This window comes from Monodelphis domestica, chromosome 1, assembly GCF_027887165.1.
Source record: "Monodelphis domestica isolate mMonDom1 chromosome 1, mMonDom1.pri, whole genome shotgun sequence".
Taxonomy (NCBI): domain Eukaryota; kingdom Metazoa; phylum Chordata; class Mammalia; order Didelphimorphia; family Didelphidae; genus Monodelphis; species Monodelphis domestica.
Window position 1 is genome coordinate 723,472,434 of NC_077227.1, and position 17,866 is coordinate 723,490,299.

Below are 17,866 nucleotides of genomic sequence, written 5' to 3' on the forward strand. Positions count from 1 at the left end.
AGAACACTAACCATCTCCAGGCAAAGAACTGTTCAGTCCGAATGCAGAAGAAAGCAGACCGGTTTCCAACTGTTTATTTAGGTTTATGTTGGGGGAGTTGATTTTATAAGATTATTCATTTAGAAAAATGAACACTATGGAATGTGTTTTGTGTGATAATACATGTATAACCCACATAGAACTTCATACCAGCTCTGGGAGGGGAGTGAGAAGGAGGGAAGGAGATAGTTTGGATCATAAAACTTCAGAAAACTTACGTCGAAATGTGTCATTATGTGTAAGTGGTAAATAAATGAATAAAGTTAGAATTGATACTAAAAACAAAACACTTGTGGTCCCTTGAAATTTCTTTTGGGTCCCTTTTCTGATCTAACAGGTCAAAAAACATAAAATCTACTGACCTTTGGTTTAATATTTACTTATCTATTTATACTAATAGTAATATGATGATATATAATTGAATATAATCTATAATCATGTACGATAACAATAATTGTTACTAATAATATTATATTTATTGTTTTTAAGATAATAAATATATTGTTAACATCATAATATAATCAAATAACTCAAAGGCTTACAAAGCACTTTATGGATGTTGCCTCAATTGACATGTCTGATCTCATTCCAAAAGGAAGGTAGCTTACAGAGTCCAAAATATGGTAGCTAAACCAGGTGAAAGGTAAACTGACAGGTCTTAAAACCATCCGTGATTTGGGAAGGCATCTACCCGGAGAGCGTGAAGACTTCCCCAGTGGAATGGGGATGAGAACATTTGGTTCAAAGGGCCATGGAGGTGGCGGAGTGCCATGGAGGAGTACTTAGAGTCTGGTCAGACATCAAAGACGTCCTGGGCCCTCAACAGTCATCTTGACTTTGGTCCTGCCACTGGGCTTTGATGGCCTGGAAGAGTGCAAAAGAGAATTCTTTACTCTGTTGTCTATCTTGAGTTAATGCTAACTTAAGTACCCTCACTTAGTACCTCACTAGACTGAAGACAGGATTAACTCTCCTCTACCTTTTGACTGAACCAACAAAAAGCTTGAACTAGATGGAGGAGTTCCCAAGTCACTAAAATGGGTGACAACTCCAGAAACTTGTGAATCCTTTGATAAGAGTTACACCTTGAGAAGCCTTTGATAACAATTGACACCTTCAGCACCATAAAAGCCAGCCCAAACTCCCTCAGAGCAGATTGTCTTTGAGAAGATAGTCTGAAGACAGTGTCTTCTGGAGATAGTCTTCGAAGGAGCTTTGCTGGAGACTTCAGCTTGGATCAGGGGCTGGGAGCTCAGCTTCAACTTGGACTCTGACTCTTGGATGACTTCCTGAGAGAGTGAAAGGCTGACTCCTTTCCTAGTTTCTGGAGAGACTAGCTTCCATCTTGGAGGAGGTCAAGTGGTTACTCACCACCAGCCTTTCTGGTTGAGAGATAATTCATCTCTGTCTGGATTAAGATAGATAATCTCTCTAACCTCTTCACATTTCTCTACTTTATTGTTTCCTCTTCATTTTGTAAATATTTGTAAATGTCTCACTCAAGATACAACAAATATTGGCAACCATATAACTTCATAAAATTATTATTCAACCATTAATACTGCGTATTAGTTCCAAGGCAGAAGAGTGGTTAAGGGTTAGGCAATGGGGGTTAGGTGACTCACTCAGGGTCACACAGCTAGGAAGTATCTGAGGCCACATCTGAGCCCAGGACCCCCGTTCTCTGGGCCTGGTTCTCTCTCTACTCAGCTGCCTCTTCTAAGGTCCACATTTTCAAATGCTCCTGACATTCTAAATTCATCCAGCTACTTTTTCCTGTTTATGCATCTTAACAAATGGCAGTTAGCCATGGAAGAGGCCATTTTCTTCTCGTTCTCCAAAACCCAGGCTTTTGCTATAGCCTTGATGCACAGGGTGCTGCTTCATTGAGAATCTTAGAGTTAAACCAAACGAGATGAAATTTAAGAAGAATAAATGGAAAGTTTTATTCTTGGATTCAAATGATTAACTTATAAGTACAAGATGGTTTATCTGGAAAAGTTATATGGATTCTAGTGGACCACAAGCTCAATATGAATATAACATGGTGGCCAAAAAGTGAATACAACCCAGGAATCAGAATGTGATAGATAAGACTACAGGATTTTTCCCACTGAGAACACATCTGAAGAACCCTGTCCAGTTCAGGGCACCATATTTTGGGAGGACCAATGATAAGCCAAAGTAAGGCCAGAGAAAGGCCACCAAGATAGTGAAGGCCTTCAAATTCATGCCATATGGAGATCAGTGGGGAGAACTACAGCTATTAAGCCTACAGAGAATACCTGTTGGGACAGATAAGACAGGGGCCATCAATATTTGAGGGATAGTCATGTGGAAGACAGATTAGATTTATTCTCTTTGATTCTAGAAGGCAGGACTACAGGAGCAACGGATAGGAAGTCATGAAGAAGCCAAGTTGAACTTCATGTCAGGAAACGTTTGCCTACCTAAAATGAGTTAATGTATATTAAATAAATATACATTTGAAAATACTTAGCAACTTTTTGTTGTTGAGTCATTTCAGTCATATCTGACTCTTTGTGAACTCATTTGGGCTTTTCTTGGCAGAGATACTGGAGTGGTTTTCCAGTTCCTTTTACAGATGAGGAAACTGAGGCAAACAAAGATTAGGTTGATTTGTCCAGCCAGTAAGTGTCTGATACTGGAATGGTTCTCTAGCTTCTTTTACAGATGAGGAAACTGAGGCAAATATTAGGTTGACCTGCCCAGCCAGTAAGTGTCTGATCCTGGAATGGTTCTCTAGCTTCTTTTACAGATGAGGAAACTGAGGCAAAGATTAGGTTGGCCTGCCCAGCCAGTAAGTGTCTGATCCTGGAGTGGTTCTCTAGCTTCTTTTACAGATGAGGAAACTGAGGCAAAGATTAGGTTGACCTGCCCAGCCAGTAAGTGTCTGATCCTGGAGTAGTTCTCTAGCTTCCTTTACAGATGAGGAAACTGAGGCAAAGATTAGGTTGACCTGCCCAGACAGTAAGTGTCTGATCCTGGAGTGGTTCTCTAGCTTCTTTTACAGATGAGGAAACTGAGGCAAAGATTAGGTTGACCTGCCCAGCCAGTGTCTGATCCTGGAGTGGTTCTCTAGCTTCCTTTACAGATGAGGAAACTGAGGCAAAGATTAGGTTGACCTGCCCAGCCAGTAAGTGTCTGATCCTGGAGTGGTTCTCTAGCTTCTTTTACAGATGAGGAAACTGAGGCAAAGATTAGGTTGACCTGCCCAGCCAGTAAGTGTCTGATCCTGGAGTGGTTCTCCAGCTCCTATAATTTTATAGACGGGGAAACTGAGGCAAACAAGACTAGGTTGACGCACCCAGCGGTAAGCTTCTCTGAGGCCAGCTCTGAACTCCCGAAGCTGAGCCCCCGATCCCCAGCCCGGTGCTCGGTCCACTGTACCACCCACCTGCCCTCACAAACCTTAAAGCAGCCTAAAATCACCAGCTCTAGTTTTTGTGGCCGAGGCTGGCCGGGGAAGCTGGTGGTCGGAAGATGCGCGTCCCAAGCCAAGTCCCCTCGCTCGGGCTCCCGCCAGCGCAGCCTCCCGAGGTCCCAGGATGCCGCGGACTGCCCACGCCGCTAATTACGGCAGAGAGGGCGAATCGGGCTGCTCCGCGTGACACTGTATGCAGATTGGGCGTGTTAATAGCCGTGAAATCACCGAAGGACATTCTTCTCCGAAATGTGAAACTGCAGGCTTACATTAAAGGGATTACACTCCATTTCCTTCTTAATTCTGCTAATGCTCCATGGGAAGCCCTCAGGCCAGGGATTAAAGCACTTACTCCTTTAATTAGGAGCGAGCCTTCCCGGCGAGTCTGACACCCAGAAAGCGAGTAAACACGGCGCGGGTCTTTGTGCTGGGGAGGGCGGGGCGACGGATCTTCTTCCAATAGAAATAAGCCGTGGGGGCGGGGCCACGGAGCCGGCAGTCCCAAGCTTTCTCCGATGAGGGGGTCCTAGAGGAAGCCGTCGCTCCGCTGTTGGGAAAAGTCTTCCGGTGTAAAGGGAAAAAGACACTTGTGTGGGGCGCTCCTGGGTCTTGCAATCGGCGGCGGATATCGATTTTCTCATCCGGATAATGGGGATAAAACTATTCTAGCAATCCCCCTAACGGGACGGAATGAGATTATCACTGTCAAAGGGATGACCAAAACCTAATGTTTGCCGCAACTATGTTTTCCGATGTTATTTTTTAGAACAAAATCATGCATTCGTTTATGACATTCACACTGACGTACATTAAGGTGTCTGTATTTGTGCAGAGTCCAGACAGTAAGAATCATTCTAAAAAAAAAAAAAAAAACCTTCTTACAATCATTTTCTTTTTATTCTTAGTTTCCAGAAATAGTCCAAATGGTCTGTCATTAGGAAAGGCAAGAGAGGATTCCACTCACAAGAGATTTTTAAAAACAGTTCTCAGTGGGTTGAGTGACAGACCTGGAGAGTAGAAGTCCTGGGTTCCAATGTGACCTCAGGCACTTCCCAGCTGTGTGACCCTGGGCAAGTCACTTCACCCCCACTGCCTAGCCCTTAGCACTCTTCTGCCTTGGAACTAATACACAGTATTGATTCCAAGATGGAAGGTAAGAGCTTAAAAAAAAAAAAAAGCTTATTATGTGGCTGTGTGACCCTGAGCAAGTCACTTAACCCCCATTGTCTAGCCCTTAGCACTCTTCTGCCTTGGAACTAATACACAGTATTGATTCCAAGATGGAAGGTAAGAGCTTAAAAAAAAAAAGCTTATTATGTGGCTGTGTGACCCTGGGCAAGTCACTTAACCCCCATTGTCTAGCCCTTAGCACTCTTCTGTCTTAGAATCATTGATTCTAAGATATAAGACAACGGTTTAAAAAAAAATAAGTCAACAAACAAAAAACAGCTCCCTGGACTATTTGGTTTCCATTTCAAAGCTTGAATTTTCTTATTGGATTTTTTCCTGCATACACTGCAATCCCTCTGAAATCACCTTTTGAGTAATCTATATAGATACCTTAGTAAGCTAGTAGATGGAATATTATAGCTGGAGTTCAGGAAGACCCCAGTTCAAATTCTGATTCAGACACTAGCTGCATGATGCTGGACAAATCACTTAATATATTTATATTTTTTATATACACACATTCATGCATGCTCATATATATATATATATGAACACATGTATAATTGCTTTGCAAACCTTAAAAGCCAACTAAAGGCCACCTATTATTATGACATGCAAATCATTGTTTACATGTGTTCTCCCTCATTAGAATGAGGGCACCTTTAGCCTTTTTTTGTACGTTGGGCACTTAACACAAGGCCTGGAATCTACTAAATATATAATATTTATGTTTATATAAATATACAGAACATGAAGCTAAAATAAATGTAGTATTTTGAAAACCAAATTTCATGCTAGGACCATTTTATTTTATTTTATTTAGCTATTTATTTTTATTTTATTTAGTTATCTTTTTAAAAAATTAATTAATTTAATTAATTAAACTATTTTTCCATGGTTAGGATTCATGTTCTTTCCTTCCCATCCAACCCCCCCCCCCCCCCCCATAGCCAACGAGCAATTCCACTGGGTTTTATATGTGTCACTGATCAAGATCTATTTCCATATTATTGATATTTGCACTAGGGTGGCTGTGTAGACTCTATATCCCCCATCATATCTCCATTGAACCATGTGATCAAACAGTTGTTTTTCTTCTGTGTTTCTGCTCCCACGGTTCTTTCTCTGGAGGTGGATAGTGTTCTTTCTCATAAATCCCCTAGAATTGTCCTGGATCTTTGTATTTCTGTTCGTAGCATTTGCATTTGATTGTTCCACAATAATGCAGTTATTGTGTACAACTTTCTCCTGGTTCTGCTTATTTCACTCTGCATCAGTACATGAAGGTCTTCCCAGCTCTTCTTGAAATCATTCGTGAAATCATAGCACGATGGAATTCCATCACCATCATAGACCACAATTTCATCAGCCATTCCCTAGTTGAGGGACATCCGTTTCGTTTCCAATTCTTGGCCACCACAAAAAAGAGCAGCTGTAGATATTTTTGTACAAACAACTAGCTCCTTCCCATTCTATCCAGTCAAAGAGCTCAACAGAGCCCACTTCTGCCACTTTCATGGCCATTGGAACAAATTGTTCTCATTTGCCCATTCTGTCAGGGAAGTCTTCACATGCCACCTAACTCACCAATGGGTTTAAGACCTGTTTAGCCCCCTTAGCCAGATGCTTGACCAGAAGACATGTAACTCCTGGGCATGCTCTTGCTTCTTGGAGCCATGGGTGAGAGCTGGGTGACAGGTGGACACCCAAATGGGTTGAAAAGCCCTTGAAAAGGTCTCAGCAAGACCACACCAGAGGTGCCGGTCCTTCTGAATATTTCCTATGCTTCCCAAACAAAATCCCTTTCTGCCTTGTCCTATTGTCGATCATATATCATAATCCAAGTCCTATTCTTAGATAAATCCCATGTTTCCTCTTCTAGGCATATATTATTGAATAGAGCTGGGGGAAAAAGTCAGACTGGGTCTACTTCAAATTTATTTTTCATAATCCTAACTCTGAACTCACTAGAGGAAATAATATTTTTCTATCTCCCTAATCAATTCTCTCTCCTGTTTGCCACAGTAATCATCTCATACCTTTTCATCCCAATGCCTCCTTAAGCATTTCATGGCTCCCTCTCTCCCTATCCTGTCCAATGAGCATCTTGCCTCATACTTTACTGGAAAAAAAATTGAGGTCATTTGCTGAGAGCTCCCTCTTCTCTCCTCCTACTTTCTGAAGACTCTCAGAGCAGCGGAACATCTTCTGTTTGGCTGTTAAAACCCTTCATAACCTGGCCTCTGCCTGCCTTTCTGGGCTTCTAGTGATTTACAAACACTGCCCAGTGGTGGGTAGCCTTTTCCAGCCTGAGTTCCTTGGAGTCGTCCTGGATGCTTGCCTTGTTGATAACAGTCACGTCATTCACAGTTCACCCTCCTAAACTGCTGTTGTTGCTGCGTACAAAGTTCTCCTGGTTTTGCTTATTTCACTTTTTCACTCTTTCACCAGGTTATTTTTGGGGGGGGTTGGGGGGGATTGTCTTGTTTGTCATTTCTCCTGGCACAGCAGTGTTCCAACACAAGCATATTCCATGACTTGTTCAGTCATTCCCCAATGGATGGATGGACATCCCTTTGGTTTCCAATTCTTTGCCACCACAAAAAGGCTTGCTATAAATACATTTGTTCTTGCTTTTCTTTGTTTCCCCAGGGCTTAGCATAGTATCTGGAACATAGAAGGCCTTTAATGAATACTAGATGACTGCCTGATTGACTTACAGGTCCCTCTCCACCTTTACAGTCTTCTTACACTTGACTCACCTCCATGTTCTCTATGGCTACCATCACAGTCCTATCTGCTGCTTCTCACATATGATGTTCCATCTCTCATCTCCATGCCTTTTGGCTCACTGTCCCTCATGCCTGGAATACTCTAATGCTCCTTCTCCTCACCTCTGACTCCTGATTTCCCCATATTCCCTTAAAACAACAACAACAACAACAACAACAACAACAACAACAAAACAACCTCTTACCTTTTGCCTTAGAATCAACATAAAATATTGGTTCCAAGGCAGAAGAGGGTAAAGAATGGGCAGTCTAACTGCCTGAACTGAACTTTCTTTTGTGTATTTTAAATGTTTTATTAATGTTCCCTCCTTCCTTCCCTCTTTCCTTTCTTCCTCCCCTCCTTCCCTCTTTCCTTCTTTCCCTCCCTTCCTTCCTTTCCTCCTTCCTTCCTTCCCTCTTTCCTTTCTTCCTTCTCTCCTTCCTTCTTTCCCTCCCTCCCTTCCTTTCCTCCTTCCCTTTCTTTCTTCCTTCCTTCCTTCCCTCCCTTTCTTCCTTCCTTCCTTCTTTCCTTCCTTCTTTCCTTCCTTCCTTCTTTCCTTCCTTCCTTCCCTTTCTTCCTTCCTTCCCTCCTTCCCTCTTTCCTTCCTTTCCTCCTTCCCTTCCTTCCTTCCTTACCTCCCTTTCTTCCTTCCTTCCCTCCCTTCCTTCCTTCCTTCCCTCCCTTCCTTCCTTCCTTCCTCCCTTCCTTCCTTCCTTCCTTCCTCCCTTCCTTCCTTCCTTCCTTCCTTCCTTCCTTCCTTCCTTCCTTCCTTCCTTCCTTCCTTCCTTCCTTCCTTCCTTCCTTCCTTCCTTTCTTCCTCCCTCCCTCCCTCCCTTCCTATTTGGAGTTATTTGGATATTCATTTTTAATCTTACAACAGTGAAGTCAATGGGGCCCGAACCACAGAATGTACCAAGGAGAGGGATTTCTAATAAAGGTGGAAAGGTATTTGGGGAGGCAGTTGTGAAGACCTTAAAGTGCTAATTGAATGGAGGACTTCAATTTGAGTAGCAGATGCGGCTAGGAAACCGGACTAGGAGTCAGAAAGATCTGAGATCAAATTCAAATCCACTCTTCTGCCCTGAAACCCATACACAGTATTGATTCTAATGTATAAGTGGTAAGATTGTGTATCCTTTAGACGTCATGTCCCAGCATTCTTTCCTGCTCCCCAAATTCCCTTTTCCCTTTCAGTATTTGTGTCCTAACCTGGTTTGTATGTATTGGGTGTGGTTCCCCACCCCCACCCCCCCTCCCGCCCTTTTCCTCGGGAAAGCTGGTGAGCTCTCTAGGTTTCTCTAGCTTTCCCTTTGCTTCAAGTTAAATATGAATAAATATTAAATATAATACTTAGAGTACTGCATATTAATTTTCAAATTTTACACCAAGATGGAAGTTGAAGGCTATACATTTTTTTTTAAAGGTATAACTGCTAAGAGAGATCCTGGGTTCAAACCTGACCTCAGATACTTCCTAACGGGGTGACCCCGGCCAAGTCATTTGACCTCCCCTTGTCTATCCATTACTGCTCTTCTGCCTTGGAATCAATCCCCAGTGGTGATTCTAAAACGGAAAGGAAGGGTTAAAAAAAAAGGTATTGCTGGCAGTGGTTGTCCATTGTTTAAACGACATTCTGGGGACTCGGTGTATCCCTCTCTTCCTTCCAATGTCTTCTGAGGCTTGGGGTAAGGGTCAGCGCTGGGCCGCCGCTCCCTGTGGAAAGGGCAGAGGTATCAGTTAGCGACGCTCCCCTTCGGCCCCGGCCTGACCCGGGACCGGGCACGTAATCTGCAGGGGATCTCTACTCCGGACCGTCAGGGCGCCGGATTAAAGGGCGGAGGGAGACTCTTCTTTCAGGACGGCGCTGACGGATTATTCAGGCATTCGGCGGTCAGCTGCTTGGCCGGGGGACGGACTCTGCCCGGAGCTCTCCGAGACCCCGGCCGCCGCGGCTCAGCCTTTTCTCCGTGCCGGTGGGCTAACCTGAGAATGTTGGTGCACACGCTTAGCAGAATGGCCTCGCGCCTGCTCTTCCCCGGGACCAGAGACGTTGGGAACGTCCATGAAAGGAGGGCTCTGGGCGAGGAGAACCAAGAATAATCTTAATACGCTAGACGAACACCAATAGCCCCCGGAAAAGAAATAAGAAAAGCCCCGGCCAGCGCCCAGCCCGGCCTCTTTCATCCCTGTAATTAGTCTCGAATCGATTCCGGCGGGGTCTGCCGAATGGCCACAGCAGGCGAGGATTTCACTCCCACAAGAGAAATGCTTACACATTACCCAGAAGCCCCGCGGCACGGTACGAGGGCTCGTGCTGGAGGAGGGGTCGCGAGGTCTTAGAGGCTTCCCCTGAGGAAGCGCTTAATGCTTGTTGGAAGGAAAGAGAAGAGGAGGGAGGGAGGGAGGGAGAATGGAAGGAAGGAAGGAAGGAAGAAAGGAAGGAAGGAAGGAAGGAAGGAAGGAAGGAAGGAAGGAAGGAAGGAAGGAAGGAAGGAAGGAAGGAAGGAAGGAAGGAAGGAAGGAAGGAAGGAAGGAAGGAAGGAAGGAAGGAAGGAAGGAAGGAAGGAAGGAAGGAAGGAAGGAAGGAAGGGAGGGAGGGAGGGAGGGAGGAAGGGAGGGAAGGAGGACAGGACAGGAAGAAAGAAGGAAAGGAGGGGAGAAAGGAATGATAAAAAGGAGGGAAGGAAGAAGGAAAAGCTGGAGGAGAAAAGGAAGGAAGAAGGAAGACAACAAGGAAGGGAAGGAGGAAAGGAAGGCAAAAAGGAAAAGATAGGGATTTGCTGCTAAGGAAATACCCACTTTCTCTTAGATTAGCTGACTGGCAAGCTGCAACAAAATCAAAGGTAAAAATTCAGCAACTGGCCTTGAATGTTGCTTCCAGAGTCAAAGGGCCTCACTTGAAGTCTCATGAGCATTTTCTGACTGGCCTTCCTTCAATATCTTCCCTTAAGAACTTGGGCTCCTGCCCTTGGGAGGGACCCTGGCCCTGAAAAGTGAGCTTTCACCTCACCTTGCTCTGTCCTGTGTCCACCATGCCATTTCCTGGCTGACTCCAACTTGTGCTGCCCCATCCTGCCTTCTAACTCTAGCACTCCTCTTTGTGGAACCATTGCTGATTAAAAATGAGTTTCTTGAGGGCAGGGACTGTTTTACTTGCTTGAATTTGGAACTCTGAGATCTGGCACATAAAAAGCACTTAACTAAGATTTTAAACTTTATTTCATTTTATCCTTCCTGAAATCCTCTAGGCAGAGTCATCTGGTACTTTTGTTTTTGTTTTTGTTATTAAAGATATTTCATTTTCCCAATTACATGTAATAACAATTTTCAACATATATCTGGTACCTTAGACAACTGAATTCTGATCTTCAAAGGGGAAAGCTTTGGGATATTTTACTTAAACAAACTTACTAATTGCCTTCTTTACCCACTGTGCCAGGAGCTGGGAAAGGGAAGATGAATAAAGACATGGCTTGTTATCTTTGAGGAATTTAAGGTCTAAGGAGGAGGGAGAGAACTTGTAATGTGCCACAAATAGCGATACAAAATAGACTGGGATAAGGAAAAAGGAGAGATTCAGACAAAGCTCCAGGAATATTGAAAGAGGGACAGATTACTGTCATCTTGGAGGGGGTAGGGTGGGAATCAGGGAAGTCTTTATGGAGGAGGTGACACCTGAGATGAGCCTTGAAGGAAGAGGAAAATGTCAACAGGTAGAGATAAGGAGGTATGGAAGACAGCTTCCATGAATGAAATGGAGCTGAAGAAAGCAAGAAGAGATCAGGCAATAACTATTACCCTCATTTGTTTTAGAGCATGTCAAAGGGAGATGAGTGATAGCAACAACAAGCTAGGAAAGGTAGGTTGGGACAAGATTGTGGAGTACCTTAAATACCAGCCTTTGAACTTAGAAGCATTAGGGAAAGGGTTTTCCTGTAGAAAAACAGCCACTGTGTGTGCTATAATTTCCTATCTCCAACTCTTCTTTAGCCAAAGGACTTATGTGTACAAAGAGTTTTCACACTCGCCCTAAGATTTAAATCTGGAAAAGACCCTTAGAGTCATCTCCTCCAAAATCTTCACTCTACATGTAATGGGGATATACCAATAGGGCTTTTGTTGGCACCTCCCCAAATGGAGAGGATGAGGAGTCATCATGGAAGATGGAAGAGTCATGATGTTGCATATTGGAGTACCATGGAGAGATTCAAACATGTGAAGACACTCTAAAACTGAGTCCAGTCTACCAACCATGTGGTTATGAGAAGACTTTGACTGCGTAACCACAGCTGAGTAATTCTTATGAGAGGTGACTAGAGGCTTAGCCTCATGCTCTTTGTTTTGTTTTTTCAATTTAAGAGAATTTTTTTAAAATTTCCAAGTGAGAGGTATTCTTTTAAATGATCTGTTCTAATTCTAAGGGACTTAGGAGAAAGAACACAATCCACATCCAGAGGAAGAACTGTGGGAGCAGAAACACAGAAGAAAAACAACTGCTTGATCACATGGATCAATGGAGATATGATGGGGGATGTAGACTCTAAACAATCACCCTAGTGCAAATATCAATAATATGGAAATTGGTCTTGATTAATGACACATATAAAACCCAGTGGAATTGTGTGTCAGATACGGGGGATGGGAGGGGGAGGAGGGGAGGGAAAGAACATAAATCATGTAACCATGGGGAAATATTCTTAATTAATAAAAATTTTCAATAAAAAATAAATGTTCTATCCTCCTACTACAAAATTTAAATAATCAAAACAAATCCTGCAATACATGCTGACATACTTGAGGAAAACCAATTCTCATAGTCATGTCCAAATGTCTCTTTCTGTGTTTTCAGTTCATCATCTCACTGGGTGGTTTATTTTGTCTTCATTCTTTGGGACTTGCGGTATATATCATCATGTGGATAAGTGTTCTAAAGTCTTTCACAGTTGGTTTCTCTATCATTATATAAATTATTTCACTAGTTTTGCTTTTCATTAGGTCTTTGGTGGGGGAGGGGGATGTACAGGATGTTCAGGAAAGACTAATACTTCTAATTTGAGGGCTTGTGAAGACTTTTTCAGGTCTGCTCTTCTGTTTTCACTCAATTTCAACTCAAGACTCCAAGAAGGTGTACCATGTTCAGCAGCCACACTCTAGTAAAACCCTGTGGCCAAATGGGCTAAACCAAGTTGAGAGTAACCAATGAGCCTCAAACCCTTCAGTGAGTTAGAAGAATTCTACCCCAAGCATGGAATGGGGAGATGAGAACAATAGCCATGAAGGCAGCTAAAGCAAGCATTAAAGATGCCAAGGTCATCCACTGCCTCCTGGGCCATGGCCAGTCATTCTAACTTTTGTCTTGCCACTGGACTTTGATGACTCTTGTTAGATTTAAATTAGTTTTGAGCATTAAATAGTTGTAGATAAGAGAGTGGGAGCAATAAACTGTGATAATTAAAATGTTTGGGAGCAAGGGAAATATATAACAATTATGACCACTGAAATATGTTTTCTACTGTGTCTTGGGTTTATACAAATATAAGATGGTTGCCAGGGAATATATTCCCAATTTATGAATATGCCCAAGCCAACTGGGTTTTATAGAGAAATTTAATTTATAATACACTGATTAATCAATAGAAAAAGAGAGAAAGTAAGAAAGGAATAAGAATGAAGGGCCTCAAGCCAATAAGGCCTAGACCTCAGGCTTAAGAGATAAATCAGTCAGTTGGTTTTATCACTCACCCAAGATCTCTCTAGGTAAGGCTTCTCATGCCAACCTCAGGCTCCACCTTCAAGAGAGCCTCCTTTCAAGAAATGTTTCCAGAGAGTTCTCCTCCTGACTCCTCCTGAGTTCACCTTCCACAGCCTCCTTCAAAACCTCTCCAGGAGCTCTCCCTCCAGGACCTCTCTCCTCTCAGACCTCCTTTAGAGCAAACCTCCTCTCAGACCTCCTTCAGATCAAAACCTCCTCTCAGACCTCCTTCAGAGCAAACCTCCTGAGATCTCCTTCAGAGCCACCTCCCTCTTCCTCTCAGTCCTCAGAACCCGATATCTTTAAGGAAACAAACTAAGTTCCCTCCCCTCAGTTCTCACATCTACCAATCACTGTCGATGTCTCCCCTGTGCCAATGGTGGCTCTAGCTCAACCCAGGACCGCTCAGAGGTCTGCCCCTTTGCACATGTCTGTTGAAGGTCATATTCTTAAATAATTAAATCTTGATCTTTGCTGCAGCCCTTCCTAAATCCTGTTACTCTGAGTAGAGTGGAAATTGTAGTTTCCAAGACCTGGTTCTGTCATTCCAAGTATCCCTATTGTATCAATTCTAAAATCAATCATGACTCAAAGAACTTCCTGTTCTATGCTTAAGCATAGGTCAAAGCCCTTTCCATTGTTTAGCAAAAGGTTTCTGTCCTAAAGTAGTCTTAAGTAGGGAGGAGAAGGATCCTCCCATGCCAAGGGGTTTCATATTCCAATAGAGTTCTTACTATCAGTAGGAAATTTTTTCAAGTATGAAATTTCCCAATGGGGGAAATTTACAACATTCATAAGTCTAAGAAATTTTAAGGTTTACACTCTGGAGGAGAGTGAGGCTGATGACTTTGTGCATCTCTGCCTCACTTGAATCCAATTCATGCCTAAATCAAGATATCACCAGATGATGTCACTGGTCTTTTTTGAAAACAAAGGCTAAATCACAACAATAGCAGGTCTTAGTTTTCTCTGCAGTTGTCCATTTCCTTATATCTTATGACACAATACTATTCCATCACATTCACATGCCACAATTTAACCATTCCCCAATAGGAGGGCACTCTTAATTTTCAATTTTTGGCTTCCACAAAAAAAATAAAAAACAATTGTTATAAATATTTTTGTACACATAAATCCTTTCCCTCTTTTGCCAATTTCCTTGGGGGACAGACCTGATAGTAGTATAACTGGGTCAAAGTGTTTGCTTTTTAGTCCCAAAGTATGTTGTAGAATGACTGGACCAATTCACAGTTCCATATACCAGTATATTAGTGTTCCTATTTTCCCACAATCCTTCCAATATTTGTCATTTTTGACAGGCTGATAGATGTAAGATGGAACCTGAAAGTTGCTTTAATGTGATTTTCTCAAATTATTAGTGATTTAGACAATTTTTTCATATGATTATTAGTTTGGATTTCTTTCTTTGAAAACTGCCTATTCATATCCTTTTCTATTGGAGAATGGTGTTCAGTGTTATACATTCAATGTTCCTTATAGATCTTAGAAACAAGATCTTGATTAGAGAAATTTGTTGAAGGAATATTTTTTCATAGTTATCTGTTACTCTTCTAATTTTTATTATATTAGACTTGTTTGGGGCTTCTGAGTCTATCAAATAGTATGCTTTTATGTTTGTTTCCTTTTATATGTTATATATCTAATATATTCTACTGATGGAACCCCTTTTATTAAAAAAAAAAACTTCATACCTTCAGACTTAGAATCAAGGTTTGAATTAGCAATTTATCTCTTTTTAGTCTTCTTATCTGAAATCATAATTGCTATCCTTTTTAAAATTCAGCTGAAGCATAATAGATTTTGTTCCAGTCCTTCATTTTAATTCTATGTGAATCTTTGGATTTCAAATGTGTTTCTTATACAAAACATATTGTGATATTCTGCTGTCCTCTTTCATTTTATGAGTGAGTTCCCATTCACAGTTAGGATTGTTATTGTTCATTTACTTCTATCTTGACCTCTGGTACTTTTGCCTCGCTAGGGTGGTAAATAAGAGGAATTTGCCTGACTCTTGTGATGCCATAAGCAAACAGCCTGTTTTCTCTCTGGTATAACTCTTATTTTCAAGTCCAAACTTGTTTTTGGATTCTTTGTAGATTTTTTTCCCATCAACTCTACTCTGTGTTATTGAGGTTTAGTCATATTTTCATAGAATCATAAAATTGGGGGGGGGGGGAACATTCTGATGATATAGGGTAGTCCAAGCCACTGCTTGGAACTTAAGTCCCAGATAATTGTTTGCAAATTGTGAAGGTCATTGTCTGAAGCATCAAGAAGTTTTTATTTATAGTGGTAGAGGGACTCCTCTATCCCAATCAACAAAATAAATCGCAGTCACTTCAAAGTATTGGGCAGTATGCAATTGTTACAAATCACTCTTGGAATATGCTTCTTAGTTTCCATTCAGATGCCCTATTTGAATGTAGAATTGACCACACAGTATTCCATCATTCTTTTTTTTAAACATAGATGGTCAATTCCAGATCTATGTCTTCTGTTAACACCTGTTTAGGGAGGGGACCCTAATTTCATTGGTTTAGAGAACTATCAGGTAAAGAAACTCCCTCTACCAACGCAGGTTATTACTTCCTTTTACTTATAGAGAGTTGCTTTGAATAATGAGAGGTTAAATGGGTTTGCCCACAGTCACTCCACTGGGTGTATAAAAATTAAAATTAATGTCAAATAATAAAAATATTATATTTTAAGGGATTTATTAATGATCATTAGAAATCAAGGAATAAAGAGAGGATACAAAATAAAGACCATGTACCCATGGCTGATTAGACATTTCAAAATCTTCCACCTTACCACCACCACCATGCTTGCTGCAAACCAAAAAGAGGATGGAATCCTCCATGTCTCCACCTTATATCCCCTATCTACAGGAAGTATGTAAGGACAGGAAGTCAGTAGACTCCTGGGAAATGTAGTTCCTTTTTAGGGTAACAGATTTTAAATTCTACTGGTGCCAGAAGTGGGATTTGAACCCAAGTTTTACTGATTTCAATGCTGGCTCTATCCCTTATGCCCCATAGCATTTCAGCAGCATTTTTATCTTCTTCCAATTAAAAAGATAACAAAGGAATTTCTTTTTTTTTTTACTTTTTCATTAATTATTTATTTTCATTTAAAGCTTTGTTTATTTATTTATTTAATTTGGGACATTTTTCCATGGTTACATGATTCATGTTCTTTCCCTCCCCTCCTCCCTCCCTGCTCCAGTAGCCAATGAGCAATTCCACTGGGTTTTAAATGTATAATTGATCAAGACCGATTTCCATATTATTCATATTTGCAATAGAGTGATCATTTAGAGTCTACATCCATTGGAAATGAGCCTTTAAATCTGTGCTTTGCTTTACCAAAAAAAAAAATTTTTTTTTGTCTTAGGCAGTTTATCAACAAGCAGTAAACACAGTGAGATCTTGTATTCTCTGTACTTTTTAGTCATTTCTGTGACTAGACTGTTCCCCGTTCTATTAAAATCTATCCATAGACCTTTTGGAATTTCCCCAGACCCTAGGTTAAGAACCATAAAACATGGCAGCAGGTGCTTCTCACTGGCTTCTGTCATTGTCAAGGGGATATTTACCATTGAAATGATTTTTAAAAATTTTCGAACTTAAACTTTTGGTAACATCGGAACCTAAACAGGAAGTATTGACCCAAAATCCCTCCACTCTCCTTTGTCCATTTCCTAGCAGCTAGACAAAGCTTTCTAGAAACCTGCAGGAGGCATTCAGAAATGGATACTTAAGTCTAAGGAGATTCTCAAATGTTCAGGTAACTTAAACCAGTCCCAGAGAATTAAAAGCCACCCTTTAAACAGCCACCTGTCCGCACCAACAGGAAGCGCAAAGGAAGCTCAGATGTTTTCCACGAAGTGAGAATTCCAATAGCTTGAAAGTCTCGGGCTGTGTCCCAAGCTCCTTTCCCCCTTTGATCTGTGCTCCCAACTGGGATATCATAGATCCCAGGGGTCAAGAGAGGAGAGTGGGGAGGGCCAGGTAGAAAGAGCATTCCACCTTGAAGTGTGAAGTGTTTGCCTTTCTCCAGATCTCTCCTCTTCTTTCCTTTCCTTTCCAGTGAAAACTTACCCTTTGGACCATTTACTGAAGAGTTTCCCAAACTAACCGGACCATGGAACACTTGAGAACATGAAACACACGGATGGAAACCATACGTGCTAATCTGCGGGATTGGACCCTAATTAGCCCCACTGTGTCGAAATGCCCTCAGATAAAGGTATGAGTGGGGGGCCAATTTTAGGGCAAAATAGGGGCTGGTAATCTGATTTTCATCTGTAGAATTTGCTGCAAGGAATAAATATTGTTGACCCAAATTGAAGACTATTAAGGCTTAGGAGCAGGGAGATGGCTTCAGGTGACCCTAAGGCAGAAGGTAAGGGTTTTCAAAAAATAAAAATAAAAAGAATATTGGGGCTATAAGCTAGTGAAATGACAGCCTGAGGGATTCAGAGGGGTATGGCCCTTTGTCATACTGGGCTTATAGGACAGGCCTGACAATGGCGCCTTGGCTAAGACCAAGGACCAGCCACACAGGGCTCTCCAATTAGAAGAAGGGGCAACATCACAAATTCCTCTTTATTTGGGGCATCTAGTTTGTTTCAGTTCCCAGGCTCCCTCTTTTCAGCCCTCCTCTCA

The 17,866-nt window shown here is 41.9% G+C and overlaps 1 long non-coding RNA gene across 1 annotated transcript; it reads right to left on the reverse strand.

Annotated features, from left to right (window-relative positions):
- Nucleotides 1–58: 58 nt before the first annotated feature.
- On the reverse strand, nucleotides 59–3,903 carry LOC130456496 (uncharacterized). Its single transcript, XR_008915457.1, has 2 exons — nucleotides 3,472–3,903; nucleotides 59–903 (listed from the first exon to the last, which is right to left on the reverse strand). It is a non-coding gene; the product is annotated as an uncharacterized LOC130456496 (long non-coding RNA).
- Between the last annotated feature and the right edge of the window lie 13,963 nt (nucleotides 3,904–17,866).